Genomic DNA, 24,960 nt, shown 5'->3' on the forward strand with positions numbered 1-24,960 from the left:
GGAACAGAACCCGGGTCCTCCGGAAGAGCAGCAAGTGCTCATAACCACTCTCCAGCCCCACTGTGACCGGTTGTGGTCCCAAGTTGTGACAGAGCCATATGGATGCTGAGACGTCCATCTAAAAAGTAAACATTGCATCTCTAGTTTCCAATCACTAATTCCTCCTTCCTGTCCTGTGTCATACACAGAGACCCTTGGAAAGGGGTGACAGTTGAATTGGAGGATAAGTAAGGGAGCTTAGAAGTGGCTAAGAGTTGCGGGTGGATTGTAGGGACAGCTGTTGGGGACATTACCTGAAAATAAAGGTAAACAATTTTTGTTTCATCCAAACCTGGGTATAGCCAAGTCAAAATGTCACCTTATGAAAACCCCCTTCTCTGTGTCATCTGGAAGACTGATACAGCTGTCACCCAGTAAGGGGCAGAAAAGTGAGGGGCCTCTGACTTATCCAGATGTTTGCCAGTATTGTCCAGTTTACAGATTAAAGACGATGAGGCTCCAGCGGAAAGCAGCTGCCCACTTTTCAATATCCACACCCACAGGCTTGGATTTCTGATCTAGGGCATTTGCACAGTTCCAACAAGACAAGTTCTGGGGTGCTGGGGCAGAAATGACGGTGACCTGGGGGGAAAAGCTGAAGCGTAGGTATCTGCGGAGACAAAGACAGCAAAAAGCCAGGGAGAATAAAGAGACGGCCCCTTGATAGACTAAGACAAATACACCCTCACCACCTGATTCAGCAAGCAGGGGCTTTGGTGACAGTGGACAGCCCCCATCTGACCAGGTTAACATGCCCGGGTGACCACAGAGGCTGCTGGGGGACCAGAACTCCACCTAAGTCCTGAGAGCCAGGCTTCATCAGTGTCCCCTGCTCCCTGTCCATCAGGCAGATTTATTAAGAGCAGCAGGAGCCTAGCAGACTCTGGCTCACCTAGCAAAGCCCAGCCCAGCAGTTCCATCAATCCTGCCGGGAGGCGGGCAGGAGACAGAATGTATGTAAGGTCATTTGGAGATGGAAAAAAAAAAATCATTCATAGCACTCCCAAAATAGCCCATCTCCACTTTGCAGCAATAGTCACCTTCCTGGCCCTAAATCAAATTCTGCTGTGAGAAGCAAACTCAATCTTCTCTCTACCAAGTTTTTGCTTTTTATGAGATCGACAGTAAGTTGGGGTGTGTTCAGAGAAAAGGCACCAAAGGTCACCAGAAATGGGAATTCCCAGGCAGCCCAGAGCGGACAGAGAGGCAAGGCCTCCGAGAAGGAGGAGGACAATGTCAGGGCTGAAGCTGGCTGATGGTGTCTGAAGTGTTCATATGGCGTAGTCAGAACCCAGTGAATGGGGCTATGTACATGAATGCAAGGCAAGGTATAGTCCAGGATACTTCACTTTCCCTACAGGGCACATACAGCTGCCTTGTCCTGCATGAGCAATGGCAGGCACCATGCCACATCCTACTGCTTGCAATCATGACAGCCAGAGGACAATGGTCCTCTCCAAGATGTCAGAAAAACTCCCTGGATAGAAGATGAAGGCCCTCTTTTTTTAGAGATTTTTCTATGGTTCCCCCTTTGAAAATTCCCTCTGACCTCTGCAACAGGGTCTATGGACATCTGGGGCTGATGGATCCTCTGAAGATCTGTCTTGTGTGTGCTTGGATGTGCAGGAACACAACTGGCCTCTCCACCCTAGATACCACAGCACTCACCAGTCACGACAGTCAAAATCACCTTAAGAGCTAGGAATGTAGCTCAGTGGTGGGGTGCTTGCTCAGCATGTGGGAGGCGCTGGGTTCCATCTCCAGCAACGGGGGTGGGGGGGGGGTGAGGGACAAGGCACTTTCCAAAGTGGAAAAAGTGGCCACAAAGTAGCCCCTGCTGAGAAACACTTCCTGTAAATTCTACTGAGGTCTCAGGTATATGAGTAGTCCCTCCCTCTCCGGCTTCAAGCATTGCTGCCAAGTTCTCTAGTGTCCCATGGTGCCATCTGCCTGGCTGGCATTGCTCCTCAGATGCAGTGAGCCTAGAACTAAAGGCCTCATCTCCCCGCCACACACACACACACACACACACACACACACACACACACACGCACTTCGACACACAGAGGCGCTACCTTTCTAACCATGCAGCAGTGTCTTTGGTGATAGGTTCACCTCCATCATCGCTGGCTTGTTTGACCCGGAGCAAAATTCATGTAAGAATGTCATTGAGAAAATGGCTATAGTAATAACCATCTTCCTAGGGCTGTAGTAGCAAGCAACTGTTCTGACACAGGAAAGGCATCTAATGTCTCATTTGTCTGCGAGGCGATGAGAATGCAATAGACACTTAGATAAAAATCTTCGGAAACAACTCAGATCAAGGTGCTAAAGCAGGGCCTTCTGAAGTAAGCAGGCCAATGTTGTTCTGCTAAATGTTCATGCTGTCAGATCGGCTTCTAAATATTTACGTTTATAACCATAGACCTGGGCTGCTCTCAGCCTTGGTCAGGGAAGCTTCTTTGTGCAGTGGGGGAGGAGGGGCGGCCAATGTTGAGAGGAATAGCTGGTCAGGGGGCTCAGAGTAGGAGGCAGAGTGCTCAGCTCTAAATGGGACACCTTTCCCACCTCAGCTGCCCACCTCCGCCAATGCCCAGTGAGCACTGTAGAAGAGGATGCAGAAAGAATGTAAGAGGGGAAGGAGAGTTGTAGAAGGCAAGCCGAAGGACTTGACGTGACTATTGTACCCAAGACCTCACTTCCACTCTGGTTATGTGCACAAGGACCTGCACAGGATCAAGCCAGCAAAAACCCAAGCCTAGACGAGGCCGATGATCTTTTTTTTTTTTTTTTTGGTTTTTCGAGACAAGGTTTCTCTGTGTAGCTTTGCGCCTTTCCTGGGACTCACTTGGTAGCCCAGGCTGGCCTCGAACTCACAGAGATCCGCCTGGCTCTGCCTCCCGAGTGCTGGGATTAAAGGTGTGCACCACCACCGCCCGGTGAGGCCGATGATCTTTAAGCCCCACCATCGACTGAGGAACTATTGGCAATTGACAGCTGCTTGGAGATGGAGAATCTTTTTTTTTTTTTTAATGTGTGGCCACTGGTTGATTTCCAAGCTTCAGTGGATAGCAGCACCCCATACACATAGAAGCAGCACTAGTTGGACTCCGGGTTATTTTAGAAAGTGTGTGTTAGCAGTAGAGCCAACTCCATTGACAGAGGTGTGGGTGAGCCAGCCCCAATGTTGTGAGCATGGGAGCACTGTCCTCACTACTCATCTGTTATACGGCAGCATGGGTGGAGGAGAGGTGCCCTCCACCACCACCAGTCCCCCACCCGGCCCATGAATGCCAGAGGCAGGTGGGAGAGCTGACTCTGAGGTCATTAGGACGGGAGAGCTGTCCCTACCCTTCATCAGCTATGGCCCCTGTGCCATGCCTGAGCAATACAGTAGAGCTGGCCCTGAACATGGTGATGTGGGAGAACCGACCCTGAGGCCTGAGGACCAGAAAGTAGAACTTGTCCTGTCCCTTGCTCATCACTGCAAGGGGTAAACCAGCCAGGGCAGTGCAGGAGAGCTCACCCTGGTGGTGAGGACGAGGGAGAGCTGGTGCACTGACCAACCCTGCAACTATCCAGGCCCAGAACCACGGTTATAAGTTGGCCCACCCCAACATCCACCCCATCTGTGATCTGCCGGAGCACTGAAGGGACCAACCCTCCAGACCTAAAGCTGCAGGATCTCCACAACACAGGGCAACCGCAGGGTAACCTAGAGGAGTTCTGTTATAGGACCAGCATCGATGGTGTAGCAGAAACCAGAGGTCTCGAACCAGACCACTGACTCTACAGCGAACACTAGTGAGTAAAGATATATGGATAACATGTGACTCAGTGTGTCACACTACAGCTTCCATGACAACACTGATTTTTTTCTCTTAAACTTGATTTTCTTTTCTTTTAGCGGGGAGGTTGCAAGAGCAGAGGGCAGATACGAAGGGATGGGGAAATGAATAAAACGGAGATGCATGGTGTGAAAAGTCACAAAAAAAAAAAAAGGAAAGTCAAAAAAATGTGTGTTGGGGTGAAATTGGAAGGATGTCATCCTGGGGTAAAATTTGGGGGGAGTTAAAAGAGGCAAATAGGGAGTAGACATGTTCATATTTCATTGTACCCTGGATGGAAGTCTCAGGAATAAAAAGAAATTCATTTTAGGATGTTGAAATCATCACTTAAAAAAAAAGCAAGCAAATTTCAATGTTTCAGTTTAGTAAGAGTCAGTGGGCAGATAAGGGGGGGTGTGACAGGTGACCATCCACACCTCCTATACACAAACACACACACGTGCACACACACAGAGACATGCACACACAAACACATACTTGTGCGCACACCATTCCCAGCAAGTCATTGCATGTGCAGCAAGTACCAGCCACTGCCCACTCTGACGTTCCTGCCAGGTTAAGTACTAAAACAGAGAATCAAGACACTTCCTCTCTTACCTATCTGAGAGAGACAGAGGGGAAGGGCTCTGAGGCAGGTGGGAGAGCTGGCCCTGAGGTCATTAGAACGGGAGAGCTGTCCCTGCCCCTCACTTGTTGCAGCAATCAGGAGAGTGGCCTATATGCCACACCTGGACAACACACTAGAGCTGGCCCTGAAGGTGTAGGTGTGGGGGAACTGACCCTGAGATGACCATATCTATTAGTGAGGGTCTACTAAAGGGACAGAACTGGCAGAATGAATACATATTTAAAGGAGACCCATTAGATTGGCTTACATGATAGGATCTGGTAACCCAAGAGTGCCTGTCTTCACACTGGAGAGGCTGAGAAGCCAGGAACCACTCACCCAGAATGAATGCCAAGAGTCCCAGTCTGGCACTGAAGGCCGACAGAGCCACTGAGCTTCTGCCCGCATCGGAAGCCCAAATAGCTGGGTTCTGATACCGGCAAAGGAATGCGGCAGAGCAGCAGCAGCCGCCAGTTAGATGAACTCACCATCGCGAAGTGAACGCTGTGAGGCGAAATGTCAGCTTTCTCCTCAGACTTCTTTTTAGATGGGCTTTCGCTGGGAGGAGCTGCCCACATTCGGGGTAGGGCAGACCACTTCAAAACACCTGGTCAAGAAACCCTCTCACAGGTGTGCCTGGCAGCTTATATCTTAGGTGAGTCCTGATCTTTCACACGAACCAGCCCTCCTTAAAGGCACAGCCTAGCAGGAACCATCCACTGTGTGGAATTCTGAGGGTTTCGCCACTGGTGGGTTCAAATCCACCCATATCCTCCCCTTTGCTGTTGTGAGTCACTTATCACAAATGTGAAGGGCTGGCCCTCCATGACATTAGAATTTCTTCAGCAATAACATCCTATAGGTCCAAGCATCAGTCTGAGGCGTAAAGCCAGGCAATGGCTTGTGTGCCCTTGCATACATGCACACGTGAACATGCGCGTACATGTGTGCCTGTCTATCTGTCTGCAGGGTCCTCAGCTGGCTGGTAATCCTCACATCATATGCCAGCCAACCACAAACCATTGACACATCAGATCTAGCATCCCCTACTTTCAAAAGGCGTCAGCAGTTTGAGAAAAGCATGGCATCTCCAGTACGCATGAATATGCCTGGGGAGCTTCAGTACCCCTGAGCTGCGTTCAACGTGTGAGTGTTATGGCATGCCAAATATCGGATGTGGCTTTGTCTTGCAGAAAACACACACCTCATTCATCCAGGAAATCTGATGTGCCACTTAATGAATGAGGCCAGGAGACCAACTCTTTGGGGGAATTATTATCTTCGGGTGGCCACATAGGTAGATTGTAGGAAAATCAGATTATTTTGTTATAGCCAAAAGAAATGTCAAGTAAGATACTCAAGAGTGTTTGTTACTAGAATCACCAGAAGGATATTCTGGGAAAACAATCTCTGATTCTGGAAAAGTAACAGAATAATTGGAAAAATCCATTGTTCTCCCCAGTGTGGTATGGTGGATTGTTGGGGTCTGTTGTTTTGTCTTTTGGTTGGTGGGTTGGTTTTTATGTTTGTTTGCTGGCTGGCTGGCCTCATCACCACCCCAGGCTTTATTAATTTACATTTTTTATTTTATTTGTATGTGTTCATATGGTGCACACGTGTGTGTAGTGTGTGCATGTGAATATGGGAGCAGACATCAGCCAAGGGACTACTCCTTGGGAGCCAGGGTTTCTCATTGGCCTGTAGCTCACCAGTCAGGCTAGGCTGGATGGCCAATAAGACCTGGGGACATGCCAGGCTCTGCCTCCTCAGCTCTGTATGGGTTCTGGGAAACAAAACTCATATCCTTGTGCTTACGTAAGTGCTTAACTGATGGGGCCATCTTCTCATGTACATAGACGTGTGTGTGTGTGTGTGTGTGTGTGTGTGTGTGTGTGTGTGTGTGTGTGTAAGGAGGCTACGGGGTAGAGGAGACATAACACACACACACACACACACACACACACACACACACACACACACGACTATTGGCTACTCAAAGATTTTCTGGTCTCTCTCATTCTTCCCTTAAGTTGAATGTCTTCTATTGGCCTCCACAGAAATTGGCCTAAGAAATAAATAAAATAGTATCATTCCTTTTCTGAAAACTCCTCAATGACCCCTGTCAAGTTCAAGTCCAAATCTCCTAGTGCGGCCTTCACAGTTGCCTAGATTCTCCACTGGCCCATCCTTCACCATCCTTCATCAATCTCACCTGCACCTTGGCCTCCCAGCCCGTTCTCTGGGCACTTGTCACCCTGCGGAACATTTTCCCATTCCCAAGAACTGAGCCATATCCTTTTTCATATCCCAGACCTTTGTGCATGCTCTTTCCACTGCGAAGCCTTCAGTAAAACAAATGTCCCCAGGTAGCTAGCCTTGAGCGCAGGGCCTGGCACACTGTTCAGGTGACCCATCACAGAAATTGATAGGATCAGTGGAGGCTATTGGAGAGTAATGTGCTAGGGCACTGAGAAGTCGTGGGCCATCCCAAAACTGGTAAAGGCAGCTGCAGGCAGGATCCTCTGTGGTACCACCAGGAATGCCACTCAAACCTGGAATACTGGTCTAGCTGCCGCTACTGCCAAGGTGTGGGGGAGGACAGTTCCTAAGCTGAGCCACATGGGTGGAGGTAGGGAGAATGGGCCTGTAGGTACCTGAGGAGGTTGCTGAACCCCACCCTGGAATCCAGAGGGGATTCCCACAGAGGTTAAGAGCTAGCGGATGGAGAGGAGAGCCACAAAATGCTGTCATCTGGGCATACAGAGTATAGCCTTTGTGCTTATGAATTCCCAGCAGCTATAGTTACCTGCACAAGGCCTACTGGAGATCAAGCCAGTCAAGATTCAAGCATATATGGGAGAGGAACTCGTGAACCCCTGTCACTAGCTGAAGAGCTACTGTGATTGTTTGCTACTGGTCAATCATTTTTCTTCAGAGGTAGAGCTGATGGTGGGTCGCCCAGGCTCAGGAAAGCAGCACTATTTGGACTCAGAGAATTGAGGGGAGCAGGAGAGAAGGAAGAGGAGGAGATGTGGGTTGTGGATGCACTGGGAGGCATAGGGGAGTGGGCAGGACTTGGGCTGGATACAATCAAGCTGTATTGTATAGATGTATGAAATTGTTCGGGTACAAATCAAAAATATTTTCCAAGAAAGGAGACTATGAGTTGAGCCCCCCTTCCCCATCACGAAGGGCAAAGGAAGCTGAGCACTAGGCGCTGGTAAGCAGGCAGCATTATTGGTTCTTCTGACTTGGATGTCATGGGATCAGCTGCTTCAAGCTTCTGCTGCTTGACTTCCCCACGATGACAGTCTGTGCGCTGAACTGTGCTTTATCACAAGAACAGGAAAAGAAACTAAGACACTCAAGTTCCGAACTTTTAAGACATTCCTAGGGATGATCCTCAAGGACAAAAGAGCAAAGGATGGGTGAAAAGAAATAGAGCCACTCAAAGAAACAAACCAGGAGTTGCCATATTTTCTTCTTCTTTGATCTGTCCAACAAAAAGACATGGCATCTCAGGGTCCTTCACAAACCTCTTAAGGGGGAGTGGGGACTAAGCCAGGCACCGGTCACATTCCATAACATGGTGTGATTTGTCCTCCACCAGGCCTTCACTTCTGCAGTTATGAGCGTGACCAATCCCCTGCCCACCACTGTTTTATTAACATGCGTGGATACAGTGCAGCCACGGCCAACACTACTCCTCAGACTCTTGAAGGAAGCTCAGAAATCCCACGTCCTGCTGGAAGATACCAGGTCATTCCTTCCTATCCACACAACTAGGAGAAGTCCCACGGGAGTGGGTGGTGCACTGTCAGGAATAGTGAGACTTCCTAAGCCCAGTGAGAGTCCACATAGGGCACAGAACACAGGAAAAGGATGGAGGCCCTCCAATGCCCAATAAGAAGAGTGTTTCATTCCCTGCTCTCCTACCAGGTAGAACCACAGTGACCCCCAGGTCTGTATGGTATTTGTCTATACAAAGTAAAGAAGATGAGGCTATTAGGCTTGGGATGGCTCGGGACAATGACCAGGATGGCAAAGGCCAGAAAGACCCACCCTCATTGTCAGGCCTCATCCTGAACAACCACCAGACACTCGAACCAGGACCTTATATGGGGGAAAAAAAAAAAGCCTGCTCTTGCCTGACATGTCACCTTTCCCCTTGCCAGGGACCCTAGGGACCATCTACCTTGGATCCCATGCAGGACTGCCCTGGCCTGGTGACCTGGGATTGTGAACCTCGGCCAAGAGCTGCACCAATAACCTGAGCTCATTTGCTCAATTCCATCTGATCTTGGTATTGCACCAGAGCCCTTCAGAGACATGCGGGACAGTTTCTCTTTTCTTTTCTTTTCTTTTTTTGGGGGGACGGGGAGTGGGGCAGTTTCTTCTGAGGTTAAAACCTTCTACCTTGGAAACCTGAAGAGGTAGGATGTAAAGGAAAGTGAGCAACAGAATAATAAGGACAGGATGCTTGCAGGGTGAAGCACAGGATGTTGGTGGGGAGAGGATGAAATATTCCATCCTTCAGGGACGTTCCTTAAGACAGGAAGTAAACAACTCAAAATAACTTCAGGAAGTCCCTGAAACTGACCAGATTCATTCGACTCCTCCCTCCCCAAGAGTCTAGAAACAGTCAGGACTGCTTGAACAAACCAAAGTTTCTTAGAAGAGCCTCAGACCCAGCCTGGAAAAAGCAGAGACCAGCCAAACTGCCTAGAAGAAACAAAGGCAAAATGAGTTACTTAGAAGCGGCTCGGAGCAATTGAGCCACCAGGAACTGCCACTGTTCACCCTGTTGAGCGTCCTGAAGGCTGTGTACTGTGCTCCAGGTTTCCAGATTTTGTGAGCTATCACCTGTGCTGGGGTGGGCTTTGGTGGTGATGCAGCTGTCTTTGAATTAGTTCTGCTCCTGTAAGTACCCCTCATCCATACTCCTCTAAGCAACTACAATAAAACGTATTGGTTCACCACGGTGGAATTTGGTGGTGTACATACTTTGGTCTGTTGTCGGTTCCCTATCTGGGGTGAGTAGACATTTATTCATATCTCCCCTGGAATAGTGTCACACAACAAAGCAGTAGAGTACGCTGAGCAGAATCAGAACCCCAGCCAAGGAACCTACCCAATTCAACAGGCTCTGGGCAGCACAGAGTCACTGGATTGGGGATTAGGGAGGAGAAGCTGGGCAGAGGGCTTCAGATCCTCACAGAGGTGCTTGTGTCCAGTATCCTGAGAGACAGTGTACAGACATGTTCCTCCACTGTGTCTTTAGAGAGAGATCTGAAAGCAGCCCTTCCAGGCCCTTAGCTTGTCTCAAGAAAAGCTTGTCCTCAGAGATCCAGCAAGCAAGACAACACAAGAAGCATTCACTTTGAAGGTCAACAGTCTGGGGTTGAAGCATCTTTGGAGTTACCCTGACTATAGGATAGGATGAACCTGATGCAAAGTCCCAATGTTGATACTCACAAAACGCTTTGTCTGAGATGGGGATTATAAATGACATTACAGGGCAGGCTCTCCTCTATCTCTCTGAGCCTTGGTCCCCTCTCCTTTAAATTCTTCCCTTTAGGGATATTTGTGGAACATGGTTGGAGTGCCACAAATGGCTTTATGATTAATTATCCTTTGTGGGTAAAAGAAATCAGTAGAAACCAAACACGGAGAGGAAATTAGCAAGTAATCAAAACATCTTGACCAAAATTTTCCAGGTTTGTAGCCCTTTGTTCTCAGAAGTCACCCATGTCAATCATTTCTTCTAGTGGGGCCAGAACACCTAGGGTCAATATTGCAGTCATCTCTAGGAGAGGGCTAGTCATTCACCTAGAGTCCCAGAGCAGGTCAGAGGTGGGCCAGGCAAGAGATAGATCTTTGCCTCCCAGCCCAAGACCCACCAGCTTCCCCAGTAAAGAGCCCCAAGACATGGAACCAGAGGGGTGTCTTCTCTGGGACCACTCCTCTGGAAAGTAGAGATGCTCAGAGGCTGGTGAACAGGTATGTTCTAGGAAACAGTGTAAGTGCTGCAACTCTGAGTGGGGAGGTTCCCCCGTGCAAGTGTTTACAGCTCTGAAGGGCAGGGTATCCTGGCAGTCAGGAGCCAAGGAATATCACAAAGTTACACACCACACAACAAACCTCACACAAGAGATTTATTTGGAGGGACACAAGAGGGTGGTTGCTTCTGCTTAGGTAAGAGGCAGCAAGGAATAGATCAGGAGGCAGGCTTTATATAGGGCTGGGGGTAGAGGGGCAGAGCTTTCCAGAGTGGAGATTTCCAGGGTGGGGACTGATGGGATTTCAAGCCAAACCCAGGGATTGGTGGGATTTTAAGCCCAGGGACTGGTGGGATTTCAAGCTCAGAGACGGGTGGGATTTCAAACTCAGGGATTGGTGGGATTTCAGGCCCAGCTCATAGGGCTGACATTCTTGAAGCATCCCTGACCTGCCCAATCTAGAAAGGACCATGCAGTCTGGATCCAGCCAGGATTTCAGAAAAATGATCCATTAGGAAGCCACAGTTTATGTGCCCAAGCCCAGCCCAAATTCTCCAGGTAGGGGGACCCAGGTGGGCTCAAAAGGTCCCTTTTGATATTGCCCTCTGATTCCTCAAGCTGTGACTGCTGGGCCATCCTTAATGAGGGCAGCTGGCCTTAGCTCTGAAAGTCCCTAATAATCTAAAACAATTTAGAATGAAAAGACACAGGAAATAGCACTGGTCTCAAAACTGACCCAGCATTTAATGTCACCAACATAGGGTTCCTTTCCTATTCCCACTCAGGACCTATGGAAAGACCCTGACCTAGCATGTGGCACACATTGGCTGAGCTTCCCCTAGAGGGAGTACTGTGGAAACCTAGACCAGGCTGACATGTCCTTGGCTTCTTCTGGATGTCTGGCCCATTGGAAGTGTTGGAGGATAATTCTGGAATGTATTTGTTGCTGGGGAAGACTCATTCTTTACTGAAGAGAATCAACATTTGGGTCCCTGAAGAACTGTGCGATTGTTTTTGAAAAGCAGGAATGGAAATTACTGACCTTCAAAGCAAATTTGAGCTGAGGGTGTGCCTGAAACAAAACACAAAAAAAAAAGGAGGTGGGGGCTGTGAAGAGACAGGAAGGCCTTCCAGATTTGGGGTTGCACCCAGGAGAACCTCTCGAAGAGCCAAGAGGAGGTGGAGTTCAGGCAGGCTTGGTGGGAGTAACACCCGCTCTACCCCCTCATGGCCTCTTGGGGTGCTGCTGAGCAGTCAATCATCTTTTCACGGGAGCTGGCTTCCTCCAAGCTGATTTCTCTGCACGGGGAGCCCTGGGGTCCCACAGGGACAGAATATGAGCAGGGCTCCAGCCAGCCAGGCCAGCAAAATGGTGCATGGTGGGTGGCTGGACAGCCACATTGATCCGTGGGGGAAAAGGAGGAGGACGTGGGCCAGCCTGCTGTGCTCAGCAGGTACCTCTCTCCCCAGGCCCGCAGGCCAAGCTGCCTATGCAGCCTTCAGAGGGTCTGTTTGCAATTACAGCTTGTTTTGATTATTAGGTCAGAATTTCATCTCCATGGGCTTGTGATAAAAGGCCAGAGCACGAGGGTGTTTGTCATTCCAGGCTTAACTCTCCCTCTCCTCCTGTGTGTGTGTGTGTGTGTGTGTGTGTGTGTGTGTGTCTGTCTGTCTGTCTGTCTGTGTCTGCTCTGTGTATGTGTCTGTGTCTGCTCTGTGTACGTGTGTCTGTGTATGCTCTGTGTATGTCTGTGTATGCGTCTGTGTGTGTGTATGTATGTGTGTGTCTGTCTGTCTGTCTGTCTCTGTGTCTGCTCTGTGTATGTCTGTGTATGTGTCTGTGTGTGTGTGTCTGTCTGTCTGTCTGTCTGTGTATGCTGTGTGTGTGTGTGTGTGTGTGCGCGCGCGCGCACGCGCCTTTTCCTTGTTTAACCAACTGATTCAGTTCTTGGCTCCCAGAGGGTGGTGGCTGCAAGCGGCAGCCCAGAGACTGTGAGTGCGGTGACCTTGTGCCACTGAGGGAGTGGGAGGCCTTGGCGGCTCCTTGGAGCCCCACCCGGGGAGGAGGTGGCAGCAGACTGTCTTTTGACTCATCTGCAAGGGAGCTAGCTGCCAAAGCAGAGGACAGATGAAGAGGGGATAGGAGTGGGAGCAACCCTGCAAGCCCAGGCCTAGGAAGGACCTTGGAAGTCATAGTCCCATCCCTAAAATGTGCTTCGTCGCCTCCACAGCAACCTCAGCAGACTGTCAGGCCATTTCTGCTTTCATTCCTCCCAGAATGGTGAGATCACCGTCTTCCCATGCCACTTGGTTCACTGGATAGTAATTAATTCTCGAAGAGAACACATCTTCTGTCAAACAGCAGAGAGGGCCTCTAAGTCTTTGCTAGGCCCAACACAGTGAATGTACCAGGGACTCCTACTCTCCTGAGTTGCTATGGCGATTGATATGGATTCACAACACGCCCCCGCGGTTGGGCATGGTTGCAAATGCCCGGCGGGACCTAGTCACTTCCACCTAGTCATTTCCGGGTCAAAAAGTCTCGAGTGACCAGGACCCCGTGGCTTTGCGTGGTTGCATAAAGCACGCAGCGCAACCATGTGATCTATGGCATGCGTGGACTAGCCACATGGGCCTGTGTGCGCAGGCGCAGCCCAGCCTTTTTAAGCCGGTGCCACGATTCCCGGCTCCATCTTTACTCACGTGTCTTTTCCACAGGCTTGTGCACCTCTGTCTCTTTACCTTATCTTAATACAACTCTTGTTAGTGGATTCTGTCGTGTTTCGTGACGTTTCCTCGCAGGGTAAGAGCACCGCCAATAACCAACAGCGATCCCTGTGCAGTCCGGGAGCAGGCAGGAGTCCCCAGCTCCTTCCTCCCACGTACACACCTCTCTTTATGGAGGCTTCACTACTTCTGGGACGTCCTAACTCCAGACCTTCTTTGAGAACTGAAAAAGAATATCACAGGGCATGGGTCCCCCTGAGCTACCATCCTTTCCTCACTATCAAAAAGGCTCCATTAACATTCCTAGGAACCCAAAGATTCTCAAGTGACAGAAGGAAGGAGGAGGGGGACATAAAGGCAAAGAGACTCTGTTCCCTGTCCCAGAGCGGTCACCTTGGCCCTCCCTGCTGCAGGAATGGGTAGGATGAGGGACTGACCCCTGCAGAGTAGAAGCAGACAGAGATAGAAGGACAGACAGCGAGAACATGACAAGAGAGAGCTGGAGTCCAAGAGTGACAGTCAGAAAGTAAGAGGAGAGCGAGAGAGACAGACACAGAGACAGATGGAGATGGTGAGAATAACAGGGAGACAGAGACAGCTTGAGAAGAGAGAGGGGAAAAGACAGACAGGCACTGGGCAAGATCAAGGTCTCCTGTAGACCCCTTGAGGGTTCATTCATAAAGATCTCCCTTGCCCACATCTGTATCATGTCGGTTCTGGAAGACACACTCTGTTCTCATTGGAAAGATGGATGACCCTTTTGTAACACCAAGGGACCAGCAAGCCAATTAGAGCTAATGGCAGCTTTTTGAATGCCCAAGCCTTGCAGTGGTCCAACCCATGGAATATGGCAGTGCAGACAATATCATTGCTATACCACCTGGGTCATTGTGATTGAAAGAGATGCTATTTTTTTTCACACCAGCAACAGGTTCAAGGACCATCACTGACAAATGGGGTGTGCATTTCTCCTGCTATGCAGACCTCCAAGCTCCAGGTCCCTTCCCGGGTGGCCCTGGGGAATCCCAAAGTCACCACTGACGCTGAGCAGCTCTGAGGATGACACGCAGGTTACCTTCCTATTTGCTTAGTCAACCTTTCTTTCTAGATGAAGATTGCTTTATTTCTTCCCTGTTCTCCTGATCAGGCCCGCCGTGTGCACAGGGAGCTGCAGCTGGGCGCATTTCTCAGAGACACATGCAGAGAGCCTCAGGTCTCTCCCCAATGCCGGCTCCATCCTCTCTGGTTGCTGTCATCTTACCTGCCTGTGCCTTGAGTCTGTTCTCTAGCTGAAGACCTTATTTTCTCTTCTCTCCTTCAGTTTCACCCAGGGCTAAGATCTCAGTTTTACATCCCTGAACTCCCTGAGTAACCAACCCCTCACCAGCCACCAGCCCCTAACCTGGACCTCAGTTTACCTTATGCTAGTTTCCACCTGTGGGGGCTTAAAAGAAAATGGCCCCCAAAAGGAGTGGCACTATTAGGAGGTGTGGCTTTGTTGGAGTAAGTGTGGCCTTCTTGGAGGAAGTGTGTCACTGTGGGGGTGGGCTTTAGGTCTCCTTTGCTCAAGCTACACTCAGTGTGGCAGACAGTTCACTTCCTGTTGCCTGCAAGTCAAGATGTAGGACTCTCAGCTCCTTCTCCAGCACCATGTCCACCTGCATGCCACCATATCCCGCCATGATGATAATGGACTAAACCTCTGAAACTGTAAGCCACCCCAATTAAATGTTTTCCTTTATGAGAGTTGCCATGGTCATGATGTCTCTTCACAGCAATAGAAACCACCCTAAGACACCACATTATCCTGGACTTACACCCAAGCACACTGGACTTGCAAGAAGACAGATGAACCCCAGCTGCTACTTCTCTCTCCCAGAGCTCAGTCCTCCCCTTGGATTTTTAATATCAGTAGAAGACCAGGAGGTACCTACCCACACATTGGGCTTTATATACTCGGAACCACAGCTTCATCTCAGCAAGGAATACACCTGTTCCCTGCTCCTCACGACAACACCACAGCTAGGCTCACTTAGGTCATTCCTGGCCACCACCCTTACCCACCACATGCCTGGTATGGAGCTGGCTTCAGTCTGCTCAGAGGCTGAAGGAAGAAACAACTCCCCAGAAGCCAGTCTGGAAGTTTGGCTTCATTCTCTCCCAGTTGTTCTGAGAGATTGGATTGATTTAATAGGAATGCTTCCTAACGCGTGAACAATTATTATTGTTTTAAATTAGGAAGAATAAAATCCCACCATCTTTCTGCCTAAAGCTACTTCAAGAGAGGCTATGCTGTAAATTCACAGTGCCCATGAGAGCTAGCCAAACAGCCAAAGCCACAGCAAGGGGGAAAAAAAAACCCAAAAACCTCCTTTCCATATTTTCCCCTTAAGGGGAAAGGAGAGAACTAAGAGCAGGGAGGGATTTTTTTTTCCCTTTTTCTTTTAAAACAGAATCTTTTAATCCTTTCCTGCCCCTCCTTCTAGCTGCACAAGAGACGCTTAAGGTAGAACATGTTAAGCTGAGAGAAGGAAACAGGAGGTAAATCTAATGCCGCGTACTGCTTCAGTTTGGAGACCAAGGCTAAGCGCATGTTTGGTTTTCCAGCCTAAACCCCTGTCCTTCTCTGGCCCCTCCACCTCAGCAAGCTCACTCTGCTGTTTCTAGCTGTCTCAAGCTACAGTTGGGGAATGGCCAATAAGTTCCAGTCATAGCCCATCTACTTTGTGAGCACGGCCAGCCCTGTCCCCGCCGTGGCCTTGATCTTTCTCCGCCTGTGCCATGAACCTGGCTGTGAGGTTCTGGGGGATTATGGTCACACTCTTTGTGATTTCATGTCATTTAGCTGCACCCCCCCCTTCAAATTCCCAGAGCTCGCTGAGACAGAACAAGGCCCAATAAGGGCCCTCAAACCAAGCTAATGTCATCATCACCAGGAGCCTTGCTTGCTTACATACTCCTGGACCCCATGCCTAACAGAGCAAGTGGATGGCACTGATGGACAGCTGGACCTGGAACTCTGAAGCATGCTGGGATTGGGCTCTACCGAGACTTACTATCTGGTGGTTGTGGCAGGTCCCCTCCTCACAGTGTACTTCGCCTACTCCAGGTGACCAGACGCCATCTGTCACATGTTTATGCATTAGATTGTACAGGATACTTTCCAAGGCTGAGCCAGAATGTCCCATGCAACAAAGTCTACCCCTGTATAAACAAGTGGCAGGCATGGGAATGTGACCCAGCGCCTGGAAGACATGGTGCTAAATGCTGGTATGGAGGTAGCTTCAGGGTATGAGCAGGGAGGGGCATTTCCTCATTCATCCCAGGTGTGCAGCCTTCGACCTGAGGCTTGTGGGGGCAGGGGGTGGAGGTGGGGGGTCTCTCAGCTTCCACAGCTGGAGGATCACTGGTCTTGACAGAGGGAACCGGAGTCAGGCATAGCCAAGATTTCCTCCCAGGAGAAAAGGTTGGAACTACGGGAGGGTTTAGTAGAGGTACTACGTGTGTGACGTTGGGCAAGGCTTTGAGCCTTCAGTCCTTGCGTTTTTAAGGAGGAATAGGCAGAGCTTGTACCTTGAAGAGGGCCTGGTGCTCAGGGATGTTGGTCATTGACTGTCAGTGTTTAATGAATCTAAACTGCTCCCTGACTTCCCACCTCTAAGAGTCATCAAATGCGGACGTGTTTGTGTGTGTGTGTGTGTGTGTGTGTGTGTGTGTGTGTGTGTGTTCCTTGTGTGTACACATATGCACAGACACACGTGGCTGTAGTCCATTATCCTCTCAGACTCTGGGGCCACTCCTGCAGTGCTTCTCCCCTACAAACACTCCTAGCTGAGGAAAGGGTCTCAGTGCTGTGGCACCCCGCCCCTCCAGCCTGGCCACACCCTTCTTCCCTGGCCAGGGCTTTGGAAACTCTGGCTCGGGTTGAGGTGGTCTGCCTGGACACATGTGTTGGGCTAAATAGACAGTGTTGCTGTGGTTTCTCCACTGGCCATCCTCCTCGAGAATAGGAAGTGGGCACTGAGCATCTGAAGCCATTGGCCAGACAGTGGGAAAGGACATCCTTTGGAATAAGACACATCTGGTTCATGACACAGCCCTCTGTGGGGAAGGAGAATGAGGCCAGGAAAGATTCCCCAAATCAGGGAAGAGTTTAGGAAAGGACCTGCCAGGGACTGAGGAGGCCTCCGGCAGGGGAAGAGAGGCAAAGTTCTGCCAGCCCTTGGCCTCTCCTCTGCATACTGTCCCCCAAGGCCAGGAGTATGTCTGCAAAGCCCTTCGGGTCAGCACGCCCCCAAAGCGGGGTGGGGGACTGGGGGGATGAGGGTAGTGCTTCTCCTCTGGCCCTGCCCTTGTTGAGAGGGTCCTGCATTCGTCTGTCACCTGGTTCCAAGCTCTGGTGGAATCAGCCCTCTTACCCGCCCAATGCTTCAGACTCACACCTTCCGTTGCCCAGAGGCGGGAGGCAGCCGTGATGTGTTGTAAACATGGTGGGAAGCCATGTTAAGGGATGACAACACAAAGTGGGGTGGAAAACAAGGGAGGACGACTGAGGAGCAGCTTCGGCATTGAAAGCAAGGAGAGCCTGGAAGAAAGGAGGGGAGGGGCCAGGGAGGCAGGCCTAGGACCCCATGACTGTCGTTTCCCCCAAAGGTCTCTGGGAAATATGGGGCGTAAATATCACCTCTGTTGTATGGGGCAGGGTTCGAGGCTCAGAGGCAGACTATGAAAGGCTCAGAAATCCAGATTTAGGAAGCACCGGGCTCAGCTCTTTTCCCTTCCACCTACCCATTAATTTTGCAGACTCGGAATGTCCTACGGAGAGCACAGACAGGCTCCTCACCCCACAACTGCTATCACTTCACAGCCTTGGCATGGAGAAGCCTCTGAAGAAAGACAATGGAATCCTGAGCCCTGGATATGTATCTTCACAGCTGGCCTCCACTAGCCAAGACATGGGCACGGTGAACCCGGGAGTTTAACCACTGTTTATAAAACCTTTCCGTACACAGTTAATGATCCTGATTAGGACCTGAGAAAGCAGTCATGTGTGTCCTGTCCCAGCTTTAAGGAGCGTTTTATTATTACACACCACTCCACAAGTTAATGAGAGAAGCTGTAGCTCGTTTGTCAGAAGGGCCAATGCCTGCCTGCGTGGGGAGGCCAGCAGTGGGGCCTTTGTCCTGTGCCTTGGAGTCTAATTTCCTTGCTCCACCTGTCTGCCCTACTGCCCCCACACTCCCACCACCAGCTGCCACCCTGAAAGATGTCACCTTGAGGCCATCATGACCCCAGATCACTGTGCCTGGGCCTCAGTCAGACCAGACTGGGCTATCTGCTCTCAAGTGACTGGTGAGGTCCTGGGCCCGGGATGCTTTGAGAGCTGGGCTCCAACAGTGAATCTAGATTCTTCACCGGTGTCCAGTTGGTCCGCAGAAACATCTTTGGAAGCCAGAAGGACCTGAGACATTAGCCTGCATGTGGATCTTGTCTCTGCCCCAGCCACATGACCTTGGGCGTATCACATCAGTTTTGTTCAGCGTCCCCATCTGTGAAACCTCCAAGTGAGTTTATGCATAGGCAGCTCTGCCTGTGAGCAAAGTGTGTGAATCATGACACACACAGAGAGCACATTCCCTGTGAGGAATGTGGCTTGTGGAGTTTAGACCAGGAAACCTCAGATACCTTTAGAAAACAGGCAACGAGGCTGGACAGGGCAGAGTCGCACAAGAGTGTGCTTATGTAACACACTGCTGATCTGTGCGCCTGAATGGCGTGTTTCATTTTATGTGAATTTAACCTCTAGTTTAAAAAAACCAGGGAGGAGGCTCCATGGATAAACATTTTCTATACAGGTTTGAGGACCTGAATTTGGCTCCCCAGGACCCACATAAAAGCCTAGCATGCATGGTGACCAGTCTGTAAGCCCAGGGCTCTGGATGCAGAAACAAGGGCTATTGGGAACAGACTGGCCAGCTAGGGTATCAGGATGAGAAAAGTCCCAGATTCAGTGAGCATGTATAGCCCATACCTATATACATGTGCACCCACATGTACATGCAAACATGCATACATAAGTCACATGCAAAAAAATAAAATTTTAAACTAAATATTTTTTTTTAAATCGAGTTCTTTTCCACAGTAGATGTGGCTTCTTACACTGGGTGGTGATGGTGCACACCTTTAATCCCAGTACTCGGGAAGCAGAGCCAGGCGGATCTCTGTGAGTTCGAGGCCAGCCTGGTCTACAGAGAGAGATCCAGGATAGCTGGGGCTACACAGAGAAACTAAAGGGGGAAAAAAGTAAGTGTTTACCTGGCTCTGAGTCTTTGCCAGTGCTATCCCCCTGCCTGGCTAACTGCTGCTCACCTTTCAGGGTTTGTCTTAAAAACCATGGCTCCTCTGACACACCTCCAGGGAAGGCCCAAGTTTGCTGTTTGCTCTCTCCAGGAAGGGGACAGTAACACAGACTGCCCGGTGTCTGCCTGCCAGCACCTTCACTAAAGACTAGACTGGCTGAAGGCAGGTCCAAGCCACAGCTGAGCACACAGTAGGTATTCAATATTCACTCACTGAATGGAGATTTAATTCTAACCCAGCCTTAGTCTGTGAGTCACAGCTACTGCAGACCTGCTCTGCATACAGTTGGTCAGTGAGTAGAGGAGCTGGAACCAGGCCTGCTCAGCCTTGGAAGAGGCCCCTCACTGTCCCCTCTCCTATAAGCAGCTCCCTCAGAGAAGCCCAGTCCAGCCAAGGAGCCTCCCCTTGCCAACCATCAGCTAATCTGCCCGCAGCCAGTGTCCCGGGGCCTCTGTCTGGCCTTCCTGTTTCTCCCCAGAACACGGCTGTTTGCGTTGTCAAGGGCTTGCCACAAACAGCTGACGAAGGCCTGGTCTTAGGGAACCTTGGCTCCATCCAGTTTGGGCCTTCCCTGTGTACATCCTGTCCCTCGCGTCCTCTTTATAAAATGAGGGGCCTCCACTCCATTGTTTACTTTCCATGCCTATGGCTGTTTGCAGTACTTAGCCCCAAGCACTGTGAGTACCGAGGAAGGAGAGCTCAACTTTGCTCATGCTCAGTGGCTTGGATCCTTCCGTGCCCTTCCTTGACACAGTGGAGGATAGAAACAGTCATGTTCACCATGGGTGATGTTAGCCCCTGGCTGGCACTGGGCACCAGGATGGCATGACACCACAGAGCACACATAAGGGAGGGCCTTGAGCTCCGGCTGTGACATCTTTGGGCTGCATTGGTCTTGGTGTAAACAGAAAAGGGCATCTATAAGGAAAGAAAGACCCAGAGTATGCTGCCATTGGCTCTGCTCCCATCCACCCAGCAGTGCAATGGTGACCTACAGGTAGAGAAGAGAAGCCAGGCTGGAGCAAGGTGGGTTCCAGGCTCTGCCTGAGTAGTCTCAGCCAGTCACTCTCTTGCTAGGCCTCTGTCTTCCCAGCAGCAAGGTGGGCATGTTAAACCTTGCTCCACCTAACCTGCAGGGGATATGCAGTGAACAGGCTGTTGTCGTGACTCCTGGGACAGATGCTAGAGTGGTACTGTCATGACCTCCCCTTGGACCCTTACAGGATTCATCTAATAAGTAGGCCCACCTGGCTCTCTCAAAGTCAATTCAAAATTCTGTGGGGCCAGTGTCAAACTCACCTTTCCCACCCGATCCTGCATCTGTCTCTTCCTCATGAGCACTGCACCCCAGCCGCCCTGAGTTTCCACTTTACAATCCTGCTCTTCTCTACCACTCTCTCTCCCTGACCTCCTCCATCTCTTCTTCCAACAGACCTGCCAACTCCACCTTAGAGACACATCCCAGGCCACCTCTCTCCATCCCTGCTGCCCACAACCAGAGCCAAGCTGGAGCCACCTGGAATTGAACTGTACAGAGCCCCCTGGCTTCCCTCCAACCTCAACTCACAGTCCCCTACTTTCAATTAATTTGGAAAGTAATTGGATCCCATCAGTTGTCTGTTTAAAACCCTCTGAAGTCTCCTCATCTGGTTGGAATAAAACTCGAGCCCCTTTCCTGCCTCGCGAAAGCCATATGCAATCCGACTGCTGGCCCTGGGCCACTACTATCCCTCTGCCCTGAGCAAAAACAGCCTTGAACAAGCCAAGTCCCTTGACTCCTGTTCCCTCTTCCCTGACCTTAGATTCAGATTTCACAGTCTAGTGTCCCCTTCTGCAATGGTTCCGTTCGAGTGTGGTTTGTCCCCCAAGGTTTATATGTTAAAACGTTGGTCTTCGGTATGCTGACAGGAGGGTGGTAGCCCTTTTAGAGGTGGGGTCTAGCAGGAGGTGGTTAGGTCGCTGGGACACTGCCTTTGGGTGGTATTGGGGTAACTCTTGTGGGACCTCACTTAAATCCTATGAGGGTCAGTTGTCTTTACAGAACCGGTCCTGTTAAAATACCTAACTTCCCGCTTTGTCACATCACACTCCCACTCCCAACCATGATGTCGTCTGTCCTGACGTCATGTGATGAGGGTCCTTGCCAGGAACATCGCCATGCTACTCAGACTTTCAGCCTCTGAAACTAAGCTAAACAAATCTCTTTGTTACCCTGTCCCTGGTGTTTTGTTACAGTAATTGAAAGCTAACCAATACATCTCCCTGGAGACAGTACTTGACTACCTTACTGATGACTAAGTAACTCATCAGAGTCCCTACCTAGCCTTCTGAGAGACTGTTCACCATCTGACACTCTCTCTCAAGTCACTAAATAGGACAAGAAGTCTCTCCTGGTGACTCTGCTTGGTCCAGGCACAAGTCCAGAGTCTAGGGAGTATTTTCTGGCTTTATAAAGGAAGAAGGCATGGGTGAACGAGACAGTCTCAATAGCCTGCAATGGCTGCGAAGGTTCACCTACCAAAGGAGGCAGGCTGCCTTGGGTGAAAACCATCTTGCTGGGGGTACCTCCTGAGCAAGGCAGTAGGAACAAATGACTCTCCATCCACCAGCCTCCACTGTGCAGGTTCTTCTGTCAAGAATGGCCTGCTCCCCTTCCTCCATCCCCCTTCCCTGACCAGTTTCCTCCTCCATGTCTATGTGTGTAGGTAGACCAGTGTCCCCAACGCTCGGCCAACTCTTCATCTGTCTGTTAACATGCTTCTCTTTAAGACCTAGAACTGAGTCTCTATCACTCCCAGATGCCCAGCACAGAGCCCTGAGGCTGGGACATTGCAGGCATCACAAAACCTTACCCATTATCCATGCAGCCAGCCCTCACAGACAGACAGACAGCCATACACAGACGAGCATTCTGCCATCCAAGAACTGGTGACCCAAATAAAAAGACAAAGGATCCCATGGCACACAATTGTACATTTATGAAAATAGATGTCTCAATTAGGGTTTCTATTGCTGTGATGGAACACCATGGCCAAAGCAACTTGGGGAGGAAAGGGTTTATATGGCTTATACTTTCACATCACTGTTCATCACTGAAGGAAGTCAGGACAGGAACTCAAAGAGGGCAGGAACCTGGAGGCAGGAACTGAAGCAGAGGCCATGGAGGGTGCTGCTTCCTGGCTTGCTCTCTGTGGCTTGCTCTGACTGCTTTCTTACAGAACCCAGACTACCACCCACAGTAGTCTAGGCCCTCCCTCATGAATCACTAATTAAGAAAAAGCCCCACAGGCTTGCCTACAGTCTGATCTTAGGAGGCGTTTTCTTAATTGAGCTTCCCTCCTCTCTGATGACTCTAGCTTTTGTCAAGTTGAGATAAAAGCAGCCAGCACAAAAATATAAAAAATACAATGGAATCATGAGAATGAACAAAAATAAACTACATTATGAAGTGACAGATTCAGCAGGACAGCAGTTACATAAAAGCTTAAAACCTGAAAAAAAAAAAAAAAACCACTCTATGTTGCTTGTTAACACAAACATACATGATTTAAAAACATGAAGACATGTATGAGAATGAGAGACACCATCCCCCGGGAGGAAGACAGAGAGTTAGCATTACAGAGCCTGCATATGGGGTCATAAAAAGAAAAATTTCAAGTACAGATGGCATAATATTAATAAAAGATATAGATCAGTGGGTGGTCCATAGCTGCTTGTTGCAATATGTCAACAGACTCTACGTGTTTGAAATAGTCCAAGATCCTTTGGTATGAAAAACAACAGGATTACAGTAAAGGCAGCAAGTCTGTTGTGTCTGATGAGTGAATGAACAAGTGAGAAACGAGGCAGGTAGAAGGACCAGTGTAGACATGGGTGATGGATGGGTGAAAGGATGGATAAGTGGCAGATGAAAGGGTGGGTAGATGAATGGATGATGATGAGAAGATGAAGAGAAAGATGGATGAATGGATGAATGGATGGATAAGATATAGAGATGGTGGGTGGATGGATGGAAAGATCGATGTATAGGTTGGAGACGGATGAGTGGGCAGATGGTTGGGTGGATACGTGAGTAGATGAAGTAGTGCTAGAGATTTTCACAGGATTCCCTGTCAGTCTAATTGGCATTTGTTGGGCACCAAGGCACACGCCAAGCCTTATTAAGCTCAGCCCCAGCATGGTCCATACAGACTTATGACAGATGTCTTTCCTCCTGCCCTAGGAGGTCAAGGCTGATGACAGGACACAGGTCCTGGTGAGGAGACAAGGTGCAGTGCCCTGGGCACAGATGTGTGTCTACTATGCTCAAGGGTCACAGAGAACTGAGAGACAAATTCTCACTGGGACCCTGGGGGAAAAAAGAGAATGTAGTGTCCCAGGCAGAAGGATGCTGAAGCTAGACAGGGAAGAAATCTGAGAAGAACCACTAGCAAAGAAACCAATGGCAGGAAGATAACCTCGCAGACAGACCTGCAACCTGCCATGAAGGGTCTGAATTGCTCTCACTGGGAGCTGACACAGAAGCACGACTCTGGCCAGTTGTCAGAGTCATCTCACCAGCCTGAGAGGAGGGGATGAGGCCCGGGAATGGAATGGATCAAAATGTGTGCTCTCCATCCCCCCCCAGTGACCCTCACTTCACCTCACTTGGGTTACTGGAACAACCAACCACAATGATTTAGCCGCAGCCTGGTCCTTGCGTGCACCCCCTCCGTGTTGGGTTTTATGGCCCCAGAGCTGGGTGTGGACACAGAGCCTGACTGGGGTGGGACCTGTGTGCCTGTCTGTACACTGGCCCTGACGGCAGCACACTCTCATCTCCCCACACAGTCCTCCAACTAGTGTCTTAACTGCTCAGGGCCGTCTCTCCGCTAACTAGGAAAGGGTTTTTCTAATTACATTTCCCTTGAAATCCACCCGGGTTTGAGTTAACACCTCTTCGGTCTGCCAAAACCTAAGTCATTTTAAAATTAGTTCTGGAGGTTTTGAAACACACACACACACACACACACACACACACACACACCATTGGGATGCTGCATTCCCCCCCCCCCATCAAGTGGTATATTAAATACTCTCCCCAGAAGTCCAGGGTGGCTTTTCCCAGAGACCATGTGGAGAGGCCTGGAGGGGAGGGGGGGGGACCCACATCCTGGCTCAGTGGGCCTTGCTCCCCTGAAATCTGGAGTGCAGCCCTCCACAATGCTGCTGGATCGATGGAATCATAAATGCATTTTGCCCTGAGCAGTCTCTCTGATACTTTTTAAAACTGTGTGGATGGGAGGGAAATATGATCCATATGGTTTTGAGTCATTAACACTTAAATCATCAAAATAGAGGGATTTTTTTTCTTTTTTTTTTTCTGAAGAAATTTCATATC

The sequence above is a fragment of the Peromyscus eremicus genome, chromosome 9 (assembly GCF_949786415.1).
Source record: "Peromyscus eremicus chromosome 9, PerEre_H2_v1, whole genome shotgun sequence".
Lineage (NCBI taxonomy): Eukaryota > Metazoa > Chordata > Mammalia > Rodentia > Cricetidae > Peromyscus > Peromyscus eremicus.